Source organism: Squalius cephalus, assembly GCF_949319135.1.
Source record: "Squalius cephalus genome assembly, chromosome: 8".
Taxonomy (NCBI): domain Eukaryota; kingdom Metazoa; phylum Chordata; class Actinopteri; order Cypriniformes; family Leuciscidae; genus Squalius; species Squalius cephalus.
Window position 1 is genome coordinate 10,019,626 of NC_137129.1, and position 16,978 is coordinate 10,036,603.

Here is a 16,978-nt window from a genome sequence, read left to right on the forward strand (position 1 = left end):
AATTGACAGAGATTTTGCATTTGCAATAACTTGAGAAATGTATGATTCAGCATTTGGCGTTCATCATAGTGACTCCTGCAGTCTGCAGTACCAGAAAGTAACATGACAGCTATCAAAACACAGTCAGACAGGATAAACACTGTGAAAGTAGCTTGGTATTAGACCTGATATTAAGCGTCTTGTTCGCTAAGGGAAATAAAACAATCCTGGAATGTATTTAGACACTCACTTCATTTGCATTTGATTTACCAAGTGGCAGAACCAAACTAATTTAAATTCTAATTACTTTTAACCAAGTCAGCTTCCAAGTTTCAGTTTCCAAGTGTCCAAGGAAAGTAAACACATAAGTTCATTAGATTAATTACGGACAGAATCCACTTTTAACACTGAAAAGTAACCAAACAGATCATTTTAAATTAGAATTTTGAAAACATTTGAAAAGTGTATCTAGCTGTTTTTTCAGTTTGCATAACTCAGCTTGTTTTTGTGCCATTTTTCAAGTGATTGATTTTATGAATGAGTGATTCAATCAATCATCAATTGAATTGGTGATGCTGTCTGCAATGGATGTAGACCTTCAGTATTACTGGACGCATCAATGTGAATGTTCAAAATTGCCAACGTTCCAAATCAAGAGCAAGGAGAACCTATTATGCTAACACTTTATTTTGATGCTCCCCAACAGACATTCTACTGTCTATAAGTATCTTTGCAAGTACATGTCAACTTATTCTAACCCTAACCCTAACAGTCTACTAATACTCTACTAACACTCCAATGACAGTTAGTAGACATGTAGGTCCGACGTTACTTAGTCAACAGAATGTGTTAAGGGACATCAAATCAATGATACTGTCTAGAGACATTGCGCCGTCAACAGTATTCATTTGTTCTATTTTTGACGTAGGTTACACACTAGCGCTACTTCCTACAACTGTACAAATAGATTTGGAACATTCACGAGTATGTGTCTAGTGTAGACATGGTGTTCACACCAAGGGCGATAACTATAACACTAACTATAAAGTTTTAATAATCATTAGCCTGAGAAAACCCAGACAACTTCCGGCAAATTTAGATTTGCAAGTAGTCTGGCAAAGTAGTCTGCAAGTAGTCTGGCAAAGAGCTCATTCAAGCCCATTTCCATGCCGTCGAAATCGCGGCACCAATCAGAAACGTTGAGGCGGGCTTTACACGATGACGATCGCTCTGATTGGTTTTAGGTCTAGCCTATCCAATTGCGCCCAGAGGCATTTGAGCGACATCCGTTGGTGAAGCGCACCAACTTCTTAAATGCATTATTATATTCAAATTGCAAACACATGAGGACAGTCTCCATGAAAGACCCACTGGCAGATGAACGTGCTACTACATTTCTCTCCGAAACGGTAGGAAATTAAATTAGATTTAATAGAGGATTTTAACTGTGACAAGATGATTGACAGGGCAGTTTACGTGACAGGATGCACGCGACAGATCCGTCCGATAAAGATGACAAAGTAGTATGTCCCAAAGCTTGCCTACTTTTTTGCTACACATTCAAAAGTAAATACATTTTCTTCACAAAAAGAGTACATACTTTTATGGCGTAGTGTAACTTAGGCGAATTGGGACACAGCATATGGCTTTACACACGATGCCGATCGCTCTGATTGGTTTTAGGTCTATTCAATTGCGCCCGGAGGCATTTGAGCGACGTCCGTTGGTGACGCCCCTTTGGAAATGAGTTATTAAAGAAGCTTTGCCAGACCATAACTCAGTTACTACTGAATAAATAATCAATAAATAATCATAATAATCAAATAAAATTTAAATAATCATAATAATTATGACCGCCGCTAGCGTAGCTAGCGAAAGCGGTCATATAGGGATTGTCAAAGTTTTTTTTTTTTTTTTTCCGTCATCTACTGAATTTTCCGTCAACGATACCAGGGACACCGAAACACCGGGGAACATGAAATTTGGTGGGCATGTAGCCCCACTAGACTTTTACAGAAAATTTTCGTTTGGTCCCCGGGGGCCACTCCCCCCCCCCCGCGCTGGGCCCCCCCAAACCCAAAAAATGCAGTTTTTCCTAAATAACTACCTGAACCGTGGCACCGAGGATGAAGTAATTTTTATGGTATGTTGGTCTTAAGGGCCCACATCAACCTAGCCCATAATCACTCATTTGTGATTTGCGCCCCTTCCCATAAAAAATGAAAATGCAATATTATTCTGCTTTAATCACCCCTATCTTCAGTTGAGATGTTCAGAACTGCACCATATTTCATGTGTATGATTAACTTGACATCCTCTGGGGGTATGCTAAGTTTCGTAGAATTTCATCCATGGGGGGGTATAAAATAAATTCATTTATGTGCACATTTAGTGACTGTACACTCATCGGCCTGTAGATGGTGGTGTTGAGCGAAGGGTTGCTGGTTTAGGATGATACTGTCACACACAGACATGCAGGAATACAAACAAACGCAAGCATGCACACACACTGACATCCACACGCACAGACACACACCCATACACACACATACAAATCCACATGCACAGACACACACACACAAACACACACGCGCACACACATGTACGCACGCATACATACACGCACAGACACACACACACACAGACACACACATACACAAACACACACACATACACACACACACACACACACAGACAGACATGCACATACTACTACTTTTTTTAGGTATATACATAAACACGCAATACAGCCAAATTGCTCCACGTCATTTATTTTTGTGGAAAGCCAGTGCAGGCCTGAGCGGCGGTCATATTTTGTACCGCCATGCGGTACATCTAGTTCTATAACAAAATGGAAGTGCACACCATAGCTATGATAACTATACAGAACAATATAATCTAAATCATTTTCAGAACAATTTTTTTCGAGCTGGTGAACTACAAAAACATTAGCCGTGTTTTCATCCACCTATTTTTATGCTAATTTGGGGATTTTGCATGAAATGTTGCATGCAAGTTGGCATAAATTTAAAAAATGCACTATGCGCTCAATTGAGTTAGATCATTTTTCATCTGATAAGTTTCATCTGTGCGATTTGAGGTAATTTATGATGTAGGATAAAAGAGCCACAGTGGCTTCCCCGATTGCAGCAACTTCCATTTTTATTTCAGATATTTTGTGCCAATTTCCCAGGAAGTGACGATTTTGTTCTCTTGAACACACGGAATGAGACGGTGCTTTATTTGCAAATGTTGAATGCGATAGTCCAATTTTGTGCATAAGTTAAATTTGCAACTTTGGATGGAGAAATACCACAGCCAAATCAGAAATACTACAGCTCAAACTTTAAAAAGCTTGAGAATTTGAAGCAGTCAATATAACTGCAGCACGCTTATAACGCATAAGCATTTACGTTATCGTCTGTTGGTGTGGACGCTAATATCAGATATCTTTCTAGTTATCATTCTTGGTGTATCATTCTTCGTTTAGAACTATTCACTGGCAGAGCAAAATTAGACGAAGTAACTGTCAATATTGTGCCTAAATCTAAGTTCAGCAATAATAACGTCTAGTTTATTAAACTGTTGTAGGCCTATAAAAGCAATATCACACTGTGTTATTGGTTTGAATGATCAGGATTGTGATTACCTCTAGAGCTGGGCTGATATTCAGACAAGAAGCATTCTGTGATCTTGCTTAGGCTTAATTGAACAACTAAATTTGAAATTACACTGGACTGGAAAAAGCAAACTTAATCGCTCATATAGCTTTCCGTTTGATTCAATGATTTATTTTAACAGTGTTCAAACATGCAGACATCAACATTTATGCGTCTCCTCCATTCATTCTATTATTGAGGCAAGTGTGAAACAAGTGACTAAGAAACAAGCTGTGGAGGGAGAATATGTTCCTATTTACTGGAACCATGTAATTAAATGCAAAGCAGATTACCCAGTGAATTCATACATCAGGAAAGGCTTGATTAGATCCTGGAGTATGTGATTATTGGCATTAATCCATTGCCAAAATAAAGCTTTTTCACTTACATTCTCAGATGTTTGGTGTCAGACAGGTTTTTGTATCTTGGCAACCATTTAATCTCCCCTTAAACACAAAATGGGCCTCATTTCCCAGCATCCTACTCGCAGGCATTAGCATGTCAAAATTTGTTATGGTTGCTAAGCATCAGTAATGTCAGGAGTGTGTGTAAACATCCAAAAACAATTAAAACACTTAAAGCTTTAACTTTAAGTTAAAGGGATAGTTCTCCAAACATGAACATTCTGTTATCTTTAATAATTTTCCAAGTTTGAATATGTATTGATTTGAGAGATATGACAGTTGCCATCATTTTTAAGATTTTCAATGAAAAATTAAAAATTTAAATATTATGTTTGTTTGTTTTTGGAGCTTGACAGTTCCTGGTCAATGTACTGTAAGAACATTTTTCAAAATATATTATTTTGGGAAAACATGACAGTAAATTGATGAAGATGATCACATTTGATTTTTGAAAAAAGTGCATTATTATATTTGACCATTGTCTCCTTTTGCTCAATGTCTGTAACAGATAAAAAAAAACTAAAATATTAATAATATTAAAGGGGTCATGACATGACATTTAAATTATTGTTTTATCATGAAGTTCACTTCTTATTATGTTAATAAAGTTTGCTGCAAACACAAAAAAATCTAATTCGTATGTGGAAATATTTTTCGACCCTCATTCGACCCTTTGTCTGAAATGAACAGTTTTGAAGTCTTTTCAATAAACAGCCACTGTTATAATTGACTAAGGTCATTGCATAGGAAAAAAGTATAAACGCCCCCTCGCTATTGCACACGAGTATGTGTTCTGAAAACATTATCCATGTAAAATCATCATTTACACACAAGACACTGTGAAATTGTTTACTTAAGGTTTGCAATCATGTAACTGCTGTCAAATCCAATAGAGATGACTTCATCTTTTTAACAAAAGTTTCTTTGCGAACTCTCCAGTGCCATTCAAATCACTCCTGCTGATTTGTGGAATGTTTTGATAAGATTTCGTGAAGATACTGGACAAAGAGTGTTTTGACACCATGCAAGTAAATCATACATCATACGTTTTTTCGGTTTCTGAGTTGGATGTGTACGTCACCAAATCTAACTTTAATCTAATCACTGTCTTGTTGGCTAAAACACAGCACCATTTTGAAACGTCAGCAACTCCTAGCAACTATAGGCTTAAAATATGTTTTACACAGCGGGGTTAGTTGTAGCACAGTGTTACAAAGCCGCCAAGTGTACAGCAATAATGAAATGAAAACAAGGAGCCACACAACTTTTCAGGTTTGAGTATTTATTTATATATTTATTTTGCTACATATTGGACTTTCACAAACAATGTTGGAATTTAAATTTGTTTACTATGCATTGATCACTTGTTTATTTATTAAAAATATAGCCTGTTTTTCATTTAAAATGAACCCTTTAAAATGTGATTTTGAGCTCGTTTTTATTATTATTACTATTATTATTATTAATAATAATAATTTTGCATGCAGCTGCCACACAGAAATATAATTCAATTGCGATTACAATATTTGATGATTTTATTTATTTATTCATTTATTTATTGCAAAACTGCAGCCCTTTCCTATATCTCTATCCATGATATTGATCCCTAAAATAATGATGATTGGATGAGGGATGTATGTATTAGGGCTGTGAAAAAATTGCGATTAATCGCATTCCAAAATAAAAGTTTGTGTTTACATAATAAATGTGTTTGTACTGTGTATCATTATTTTGTATATATAAATACACACACTTGCATGTATATATTTAAGAAAAATGTGTTATTTATATATACAAATATTTATATTTATATATAATATAAATTATATTTAAATATATACAGTATATACATGCAAATATTTCTTAAATAAATACATGCATGTGTGTGTATTTATATATACAAAATAATGATACACAGTACAAACACATTTATTATGTAAACACAAACTTTTATTTTGGATGCGATTAATCGCGATTAATCTTTTCACAGCCCTAGTATGTGGATATCTATCTATACAGATCCACAAACAATATCAAACTATACAGATAAAATAGTACTGAATTATTTTGTTAAGTGTTACAACTAATCGCTCTGTCTGTTACAATTAACCCCACATGGGGTAAGTTGTAACATTTGCACTTGTCACTTTCAGTGCAACTGTACGAAAATGGTAGGTCCTAGAAAAAGACTTTCATTTGTTCATTTGTAGCAGAGATGTTGCTTGTGTAAAAAAAAAAAAAGATTAATCTAACTTATGTTTTTTAATACTTGAGCCAAAAGCAAAATGTGTTAGGCTCCTCTACTCACTATCACAGTCCTCCGTGCACAGCAGGGGCTCTGAAGTTGAGCAGAACACATTCTCTATCAATTACCTTCCTCGAAGTCATTTACTTCTCTGTTCATAAATCTTTTAACTCAGCCACCATTGGGTCTTCTTAGCAGTAAAGGTGTACTATTATGAATGATGGAGGTTTGGGTTGGAGGGGCTTTTTATGAGTCAGACAGGAGAAGTGAAAGTGCTCTAATGAAAGATAAGGTCAGTCCTCCACAGCACTTATCTGCATGAGGCAGACCTCAAGACGCCCTCTTCTCTTAAATGTATTAATGCATAACCAATTCCCATCTCAACACACAGAAAGAAGTGTTGATTTTTCCCAACACATTAAAGTGCTCTCACAAATACATTAGGCTGTTGTTCACAAGCACTCAATAGCTCAGAAAGTAATATGTGTAATAGCATATTTCCACAAGCGACACATCAGTAGGTTTCCTGAACGACTACAAATAGGTCAAAGTCATTTTTTTCTGAAAGGAGAATTCCATTCAGTTTTGCCATAGAGAAAACAAGTGTGCATAAACCTTTCAAGCTGACCTAAGATCCGAGGTTAATAATCATCAGTCAGTAATAATCAGTCAGTGTCATTTCAATTTAATTTTTCAAAAATAATCCCAGGCCAAATCCCATGTGATCAACCACACTAAACTATACACTTCCTGAAGAGACAGATCCATATAGGCCTATGTATATACAGTGTGTGTGTGTGTGTGTGGTAAAAAGTCATATTGTGAAATAATAGCTGCATTTTCAGTAGCCATTACTCCATCTTCAGTGCAACACGATCTTCAGAAATCATTCTAATATGCTGATTTGCTGCTCAAGAAACATTTATTATTATTATCAATGTTGAAAAAAAAAAAACGTGAGCTGCTTAATATTTTTGTGGAAACTGATATTTCTTTTCAGGATTCTTTGATCAATAGAAAGTTCAAAAGAACAGCATTTAAATGCAGCACAAATATTTTGTAATATTATAAATGTTTTATATAAATATAATACATAATTTATGCCCCCAAACTTTTGAACGACACTGTGTGAATCTAGGCTAGTCATTTGACCCTTTTAGTCATTTTAATTCGTGTCCTAATGATCCTTTATAAATACATTAAAAATGATTAAATGAAGTACAGCCAACAATAATTTAACAGATATCTGAATGAGATATTCTGACATTATCTTCTCACATTATCCCAATTCTTAACCGTTATCATCATGAAATATTTAATGCATCCATTCACAATGCTGACAAAGGCATCTGATATGATTTATATGCTAATGTCTTGTATTATCAGACATATCACGTTTGTCTCATAAAAAAGAGAAAAATCAACATTAATCAAATTAGAATAAGGCGCTCCATCTATCAGCACCACATGCAGTGACTTTTCATTGTGCGCCCAGTGTTTCGATGGTGCCCGGCATCACAATGAGGCCCCTTGAAGCCCTGGAATTTCCATAGCTTTGATTGAGCCAGCAGGTACTCAAAGTAAAAGTGATCCAAATACATCCGTGTGAGTTCATTACATATCCAGAATGAAAATATGTCTCATGGAGTCTGGATGATTGATAGGTGAGTGTGGCATTTTTTTATGTCACCTTATTACGCTTCAGGCCCTTTATTAATTATCACCAGCTTTAGAAGTCATTTCATCCTTTAAATTCAGTGTCATTACGCTGTTTAAACGGCAGTTCCGAAGGACAAACTCTAAAACCTTTAAAAGCTTTTAAGAACATATCGGCACTCTTTCATTTGGACCAAGCAGGAAAAGGCCTGGATTCAATCTACCTTTATAAAAAATGGATTGATGTGGTTTTTCTTAGTCTGGGAAAAAACAATATTTCATGAGTCCAGCACTGGCTTCCATGTTCCTCTATGATAGCTTTTATGTTGTCGATCAAATGGGTTTTTCTTCTGGAGAAATAAGATAAATAATCAAACAAGCTTTCCTCTTTCTAGGATGTTCAAAGCAAAACACAGACAGTGGGTAAAAGTTAATTTTACAACGTAGGCTGACAAAATTGTTTCATGGCATGTTTGTCTTTCATGTGGAAGAATAAGTAATTAAATACAAGATAAATCAAGCACTTAAATAACTAAATAAGTTAATATTCAGCCACTAGTTTTTGCATTTTTAAATAAAAGTTTTTTATAATTAATATTCATTTTTTTATTAATAATAATAAACTAGATTGTTCTCACATAGAGTATCTCTATATTTGTTGCAATAACTAGTTCATGTAAGGCCACTTGCCTTTAGATCCTACAGAGGTCTTTTTTAAGGCATAGCAAGGAAGAATTAAAGAGGTCTTGTTTCATCTTTCTGATGTGAGTTTTTTTTTTTTTTTAAATACAGCAAAGCCTTTTAAATGAGGAAAATACATCTTCTGTTTAGTGGTGTTTCGTTCATGAATAATCTTTTAAGTGAACAAATTATTTTCATTCACTTCCAATAACTCCCTCCACTGAACATGAGGGGGGTTGTTGCTCATTCAGTTTGTCATGTGATGATTCACAAATGTGTAAAAATGACTGATAACCGGACACAAAGCATGGTTATAGGACATTATTGCATAAAGACAGTCTCGTTTGTTTCCTGAATGAGTATAATCAGTATTTTTGAAGGTATCGGATAAATGAATGATTTAAATGAATGATTTAAAGCGAGGCTCCGTCCGAAATCGCATACTTCCCTAGTATATAGTAGGCAAAAAACAGTATGAGACAAAATAAGTATGTCAGAATTTGCCTACTCATAAAAGAGTAGGCAGAAAGTAACCATATTGTCCTTCTTCTGGCGAGAAACTTTAATATCCCATGAGGCCATGGGAAAGGATTTGTGAACTGCAGTGAACTGACGCTGCTAGATCACATTATAACGACAACATGGCGAATGTAGATTGCCCGAATTACATTCATACTTCACACATTCATTGGCCCTGTCCCAAATGGCACACTTCATATGCACTTTCGGTCTTGTGGACTTACAATGACTTACACGTGTCCGTTAAGTCCATGAGACTGGGTGGCCCATTTGTCATTTTAAGTTTCAGAAGGAAGACTCGTAGGAAGACTGCGAGTGTTTAGGGTGCCATTTGGGACAGGGCCTTACTAAAACCCAGTCCAATGCCCTGTCCAAATACCCACACTTGCGGTCTTTGCACTTGACCACTCTTCTACTTGCATGACATATTTCCTGTATTTGGCCCAAGTGTTCAAGTAGGTGTGAAGACACAGCTGAAACTTATAATAAAATGTTGATTAAAAAAAGTAGGCGTGAAGACTGCAAGTGTGTTCAGAACTTTTGATTACCCGATGGGACATACTTATAGGCTTGCAAAAAATTCAAGTGTTTACATAGTTTTATTTAAAAAAAATTCAATACTTTGCATTTTAAAATAAACTTCAGTAGTCGCTATGTAACTAATAGTCCAGTCATTTTATGAAAAAAGGTTGAACAAATTGCAACAGAAGCAAACTCAACTGATTTTGTATCCTCAATATGTCCGGAGTAAGGAAAAAAAAGTCCCGAAGAATCCCATTAGGGGAAAGTTTCGAAAAAGACCCAAATATAGCCTATTCATACGCCTAATCATTCTTTTTCTTACGTGAATAGGGTAAAAATTTTAACCTTTAGATATCACCATGAAAATTACTGAGTTGATTACTTACATCAAGACAATCAAAAAATGTATTACAAGTTTTTTTTTAAATGGTTTGTTAACATGGACAAAGGGTGCATAATCTAATTACGTGCTAATTTGCATAAATACCACAACAGATCTAAACATTGGGTATAGCCAGGTGAAAATGTCTTGTTGAATCTTGTTGACATATGACAGTAAAATACTTAATGTTAAGGTCTGAATGGAACTCATTTAGGCTACCCATGAGCATTAATACATAGAGGCAGGAAGAAGTACTTTAAACCAGCCTTTATTCATTATTATTGCAGAGATGGGGTTTGGGGCTGGGTCTGTGGGACTGATTCTGGGGATTCACTTTTTATTTTACTTACCTTTTGTCTTCTGCATTCTCCTTACCATTGTCTTCTGTTCTTCCCTCAGACTCATCCCCCAGAAACAGTCCCACGGACCCAGCCCCAAACCCAATCTCTTAAAAATGAATAAAGGCTGGTTTCTAAAGTTCCTGCCTCTATGTATTAATGCTAATGGGTTCCATTCAGACCTTAACATCAAGTATTTTACTGTTATATGTCAACAAGATTCAACAAGACATTTTCACCTGGCTATACCCAATGTTTAGATCTGTTGTGGTATTTATGCAAATTAGCACGTAATTAGATTATGCTCTGTTTGTCCATGTTAACAAACCATTTAAAAAAAAACTTGTAATACATTTTTTGATTGTCTTGATGTAAGTAATCAACTCAGTAATTTTCATGGTGATATCTAAAGGTTAAAATCTTTACCCTATTCACGTAAGAAAAAGAATGAATAGGCGTATGAATAGGCTATATTTGGGTCTTTTTCGAAACTTTCCCCTAATGGGATTCTTCGGGACTTTTTTTTCCTTACTCAGGACATATTGAGGATACAAAATCAGTTGAGTTTGCTTCTGTTGCAATTTGTTCAAGGTTGACCCCCATTTTGGCTTAAAATGACTGGACTATAACAGAAGACACAATTTTAAAATAGTAGTGCCTCTAATTAAGTGATAAAAGCATTTGCAAATGTTGTACAAAATACACATACCCGCCTACTCATCTTTGCACCAATAAAATGTGCAACACTTTGTTTTACTACCAAATTAATTTGGTAATTTATTTGGTAATCTAATTAATTGAACTTACAGTGGAACGTTTTCCTCGACATCTCGTGATTTCGGGGCACGCGAGTTCCCGAACATAATGCATAATGGGATACGCTTAGCCTCGAATACCGCTCCGAAGCGGTATTTGAAATAGTGTGGGTTTACTGTGCATTAAGGGCACTGCATTTTAGCATTTTTAAGACATGGGACAGTCTCGCACACTTTCTTCCTGTCACGTTCACGCAAGTGTAGGTACAGTGTAGGCCCCGTGAATAAGGTGGATAGAACATACTTTGTAGCGGTTGTAATTTCCAATTCAAAATAAGTACCTAGAGAGTATGCAATTTCAGACGCAGCTTGAGTGGAAAAGTCACTCAACGGATCTGAACGGACTTGCTGATCAAATTCAACTTGACTCACTGGGATGATTCAGAATCCCCAATATTACTTATATTTCTCCTTTAAACATTGCATTGCCTCCTGTTGCAAATGTACACAATGTTCATCAATGCTGTTGACCGTGCGAGGTCTCAACTAAAACACTGGATGTATTCCAGTGAAACTTTGAGGTGAAGTTGGAGAAGACTGTCAAGGTGGTCTGTGATAGAACAATCAGACTGTCTTATCAAACTCAGAACAAGGGCAGCTTTCAGAAAAATGACAGAAAGACAGGTTACAACACCAGAGGAGCTGCAGGTCTTTTTTTTTTTGCAGAAATAGAGAAACAGCCCAGATATCAACACTCACTACAGCACTTCACAGCTCACGACTCTATGAGAGTGGCTAGAAGGAAGACACTTTTGAAAGCAGTTTTAAATCATGCCTGGAGTTTGAGAACATCTCAAAACGTTTTGAAGCCAAATTTGTGGACTGATGAGACTAAAATTGAGCTCTCTGGAGAGTGAAGCATTATATTTGGCACAAACCAAACGCTCCGCACAGTCTCACGCTGTGGGGATGATTTTCACCAGTATATGAGAACCTGTTCCAGTTGGTCAGAGATCTGTGTCTAGGGTGAAGATTGATTTCCCATCAGGACAATGACACAAATCACACAACAAAAAGGATAAAAGGATGGCTTGGGGGAAAAAAGGTTCGTGCTCTGGAATTGCTGCGGCTGGAGCCAGGCTTGAATCCAATCGAAAATATTTGGTACTATGACTCGACAATTGCTGTCCACCAACGCTCTCCTCTAATCTAGCAGAACAAATTTGCATTGAAGAGCGGGTAAAAATGCCAAATGTAAATGTGTGACGCTCAAACAGACAGACCCAAGGAGATTCACGGCTGTTTGAGATATGTACAAAGAATTAACTGGGATTGGAAAGGTACTTTTGTAAGGGAGAAATGTGTTTTTCATTTCAGAGAAATAAATGTTTTGGTTTATAAATGTGTTGTTGAGGGAGGGAATAGAAAGGGGAAGAATATTTTGTCTAGATATTGTATTTTTTTTAACTTTTGTTTTATAATCTTTAACACAAAAAAACACACCCACCACCACCAAAAAAAAAAAATCATTTCAACACACTGCAGCTGCTTCATGTTTACCTCTTTGCAACAGGAAGATACATATGTACAAGAAGTGAAAAAGCAAATTGACAGCAAGCAACTTCCTTCCTGCTTGTTTTTGCCGTTAAACCTGAATTCACTGTTATGCCACTGAAGGAGAGGCTATAGTGTTATAAAAAAGGTGGTTCAGGCTTAATCTCCAATATTAGCATAATTTAAACACGATTTAAAAAAAAACATTTTGTTAAGCCCTGAGGATATCAAAGGTATATCATTAAAGGACACGCTTTTAACTTGCATGGAAATTTGCAAGAAAACTGTGACTTATAATATTAATTAAATATTATTATGAAAGTCTATTGAATGCTTCAGACATTACACCATAAAGGAGATTTACATAATGACTCAGGTGTGAAGAGTCTGTGATAATGAGATAATGAGAAGCAAGGAAAAGGTTTTGCTGTGGTTAAATAAGCACGTTTGACAAAGTCGATAAGCTAATTTAAGCATTGACAAAAGAGCTTCACAAGTTCACCTCAACCCCAGTCATGTGATGTGAAGATCTGCCAAAAACCATGCGGCTATGATAAGGACAGTGGGTTTGATAAGTGTCACTGGACTACTCTTTTTAAATATTTACATAATATTTATATTTATTTTTTGGTTGATTAGTGAATATGCAGCTACAATACTGAGATTTTGATGAATGTCGCTTACTATTTAGATTTTTCTTTCTTTCTTTCTTTCTTTCTTTCTTTCTTTCTTTCTTTCTTTCTTTCTTTCTTTCTTTCTTTCTTTCTTTCTTTCTTTCTTTCTTTCATTTAACGTATCAATACTGCTACAATGTGTACACTGGGATTTTACAAATGGCACAGGACTACTCTTTTTAAATATTTAGATTTTTATGTACATATGAAAGCCTTGTACTCTCACAGGTTCTGGAAACAGTCCTCCGAAAAATGCGCAGCACACAGTCGAATATTTTGGTTGTACTGTTCTGAAACAGTGTTGTAAATAAAGCGCAACCACTGTTTCAAAGTAGTTTGGCTTTCGCAATGAAAAACACAGCATCGCCACGACATGGCGGCGCCAGCGGCAACAATAATACATAGCGAGAATAAAAGTTACACCTTCTTTCTTTGCATATACATTTGGGCAGTGTTATGAAACGCTGCCCCCACACACTAACGTAGATTTGTGGGGGCGTGTTTGAACGAAGCGTTTTAGGAAGACTTAACTTTTACAAAGAATAACTCTTTGGGTTTGAGATTTTGAGCTTTGTAACTCTGCGGATATTATACATGAACAAACAACTACATAACACACTAAAGAAAAAGGAAAATCATATGACTATCATAGAAATCATAGAATCTATGCATACTGTATGACGCATGATACTGGAATTTGATGAATGTCAATGGTTACTTAAAATTGCTTTCATTTGTAATTGTCTTAAAGATCTCAGTGGAATCTGAAATGGCCTAATATTGCTCTTGCATAGTCCAAACCAATAGAGCTGTTTGCTCATAATGGCAATGGGTTGGCCAACCCGGGATGTTGCCATGGGTTCCCAAAGGAATTTCTAATGCTAATTCTATTCTGGGATTTAGCACGACAAAATGAAAACAGCTCTGTGGCTGAAATGGCTAACTATTCACAGAAGAGCTGAAAGGACTAGGCAGAAACCTGTACTCACAGCACAAAGAGCAATGTCACTGAGTCAGATCACAATTCAAAACATCACAGACTAAGTGCTCATTAGGGGGCTGTTGTCTCAAGCTGGCAATAGTGTTGGCTTTCCAGTGATTCACAAAGACTGTCTTGTTGCCTTTGCGGGCAACCATTACTCACTCACAGTATGGCAGTTGTAATTACTTCCCTGTTTCCCAGCATCTCGTGTTTACTCAGTGTGGACCTGCGGCAGTGCGATTGGGCTCAAATCATAAAACACGCTCTCCTCCTCGAACAAAACGCGTCACCTGTGGCGTATCTCAAAGGCACGGCTACTGTGTAGAGAGATAAGTCTTAATGAGTTTCTGTGACACTGTGTGTTTTGACCCTTCAGATTGTCCATGCATTTCAAGTTTGACCACCTGATGTTTTCTCATGAGGTCAAAGTCCAGTTTGGATGAAGCAATTGCCTAATCAACATCTCATGATCTCACGACTGAACGGCTCACTGCTATGAAATACTGCCTTTGGCATTTGTTAGGGCTCTTATTATTGAGTGTCGAAGCAGAGATGTGGCATTTTATGCCTTGGCCTTTGATACATTTATTTAATCCAGTCTTAGTAAACTGTTTTTACTACAGCCTCACATCATCAATTCAATTCACGCACTCAGAGAAAATTGTAAACTTCACAAGTGGGAGGACATTAGAAGGTAAGCCAACTTTGGCAGGCTTGCAAATGAAAGTCGTGCAGAGTTTGCAGGGTATTGAAGAGGCTCAGGATTAAAGCATTTGCTGAATATTAAAACACTAAATCAAATGATTTCTATCAGATAAAAAAAAAAAAAAAAAGCTCTTGTTTACACCTGCAGCCTAACAGCCCAAACATATTAAGTGGCCTCTGGCAATTAAAAAAAAAGTCCAAAAATATAAACAGATGGAAAAATTAGACCTGTAGGCTATAGTAACGTCAAAGGGAAAACAAAATAATGTTAATTTACTTAAAGGCATGGATTTGTTCCAGAAACTTTTTTTGTTATGCTGGTTGAAAGTCTCTTAACATCCTGATGGCAATCAGTAAGTGAAGTAGTCTAAATGTATTTATATGTATATCTTCTGTGTAATTTATGGAATTTATGCATTTCAATGGCAACACTATCAATGCCAAAATGAATATGCAGCAGTCAGGTAATACAGGTCAGTGCTCTTTAAGTTGTTTATGTTTGTTTATTATTATTGTAATGTTATGTGCTTCGAGACACAAGGTAGTTTAACGCCATCTCTCGTGACGCTGTTGTTTGCTCCCTGCATTCATGTGTTTTGGAAGAGGCGTGGCTTTGGAGACACTGAAGGGAGGGTGGGATCTTATGCTTTCAAAGCTAGCTCGCTATGCTAGCCTATCCGAAAATTGCCTACCCTACCTTTAGGGTGCTTTCACACTTGGTTCATTGCTGTTCCGAACCCGAGTTCGATTGCTTCCCCCCCGCCCCCGATCCCGATCCCGATCCCGATCCCGATCCCGATCCCGATCCCGCCCCTGATCCCGATGGACTGTGTTCACATTATAGGCTATTACTTCTATCCGAACCACGGTACGCTTGCGTCATCAGGCTGCAGCTGGCGTAATGGTGTTGCTTGGTAACCGCGAATGAAAAGGCGCCCAAATGGATAGACTTGCTCGGTTGACATTTGTTGTTCTTCTTTTTTAACCTTTGGTTTTGTTTTCAACATAGACATACAGAAACACACTTGCGTCTGTCTGCCGCAAAAATTCTGAAAACGTTTCAAAGACAGCGGGCTGTCCGCCAAAGACACATTATACGTCATCAATAGCGGTTCACTTCCGCGGTTTGGTTCGATTGACAGCGTTCACATCATCCAAACGAACCGAACTCTGACGTCATTCGAACCCGGGTGCGCACTAAAAGTGCTAGTGTGAAAGCGCCCTTAAAGGTGCTTGATAAACTTCTTACTAACTGTGCATAGCATGAAACGCATTAATGTAGTGTGATGTCTGCGCGAGAAGGGTGCGCAGAGGTATGAAAATACATACTTTGACAGGCAGGTAGGACATTGTATCATTACATTTGAGTGCAATGATTGGACGAACATCGTATGGTCCTACACCTTCCACAAACGATATACAAAAAAAAAAAAAAAAAAAAAAATGTATACCACTTAGGCCTAGGCCTATACATAAAATACAAATACCACTGAACCAGCATAAAAAAAAAAATTCTGGAACAAATCTTTAAGAACCTTTAGAAATACACCATCTGACCCCACTAAAGAGCTAAATGTGAGGTCAGCTATGTTCATGTATAATGAGAAAAACAGGAATAACAGAGAGAGAGGGTAAATAGGTGGATTCAGTCACAGTTTACTTGGCTGCAATTTCATCTGTGCCAAAACTTTTAGAAAGGAAGGTTCACAATCATGATGATTTATGGCTATTTTGCAACTCATAGAGAGCCTGATTATAGGCCTACATTATAAAGAACAGCTTACAATATGAGAGCCATTTTAAAAACAATACCATCATCCGACTAGAAATTTGTTAATAACTGAGTGTGACATTTTTTAACATAATTTGTCATCATAATATGTGATGTCATGAATCTCACGAAGCCCCAAAATTTAGAAGAAA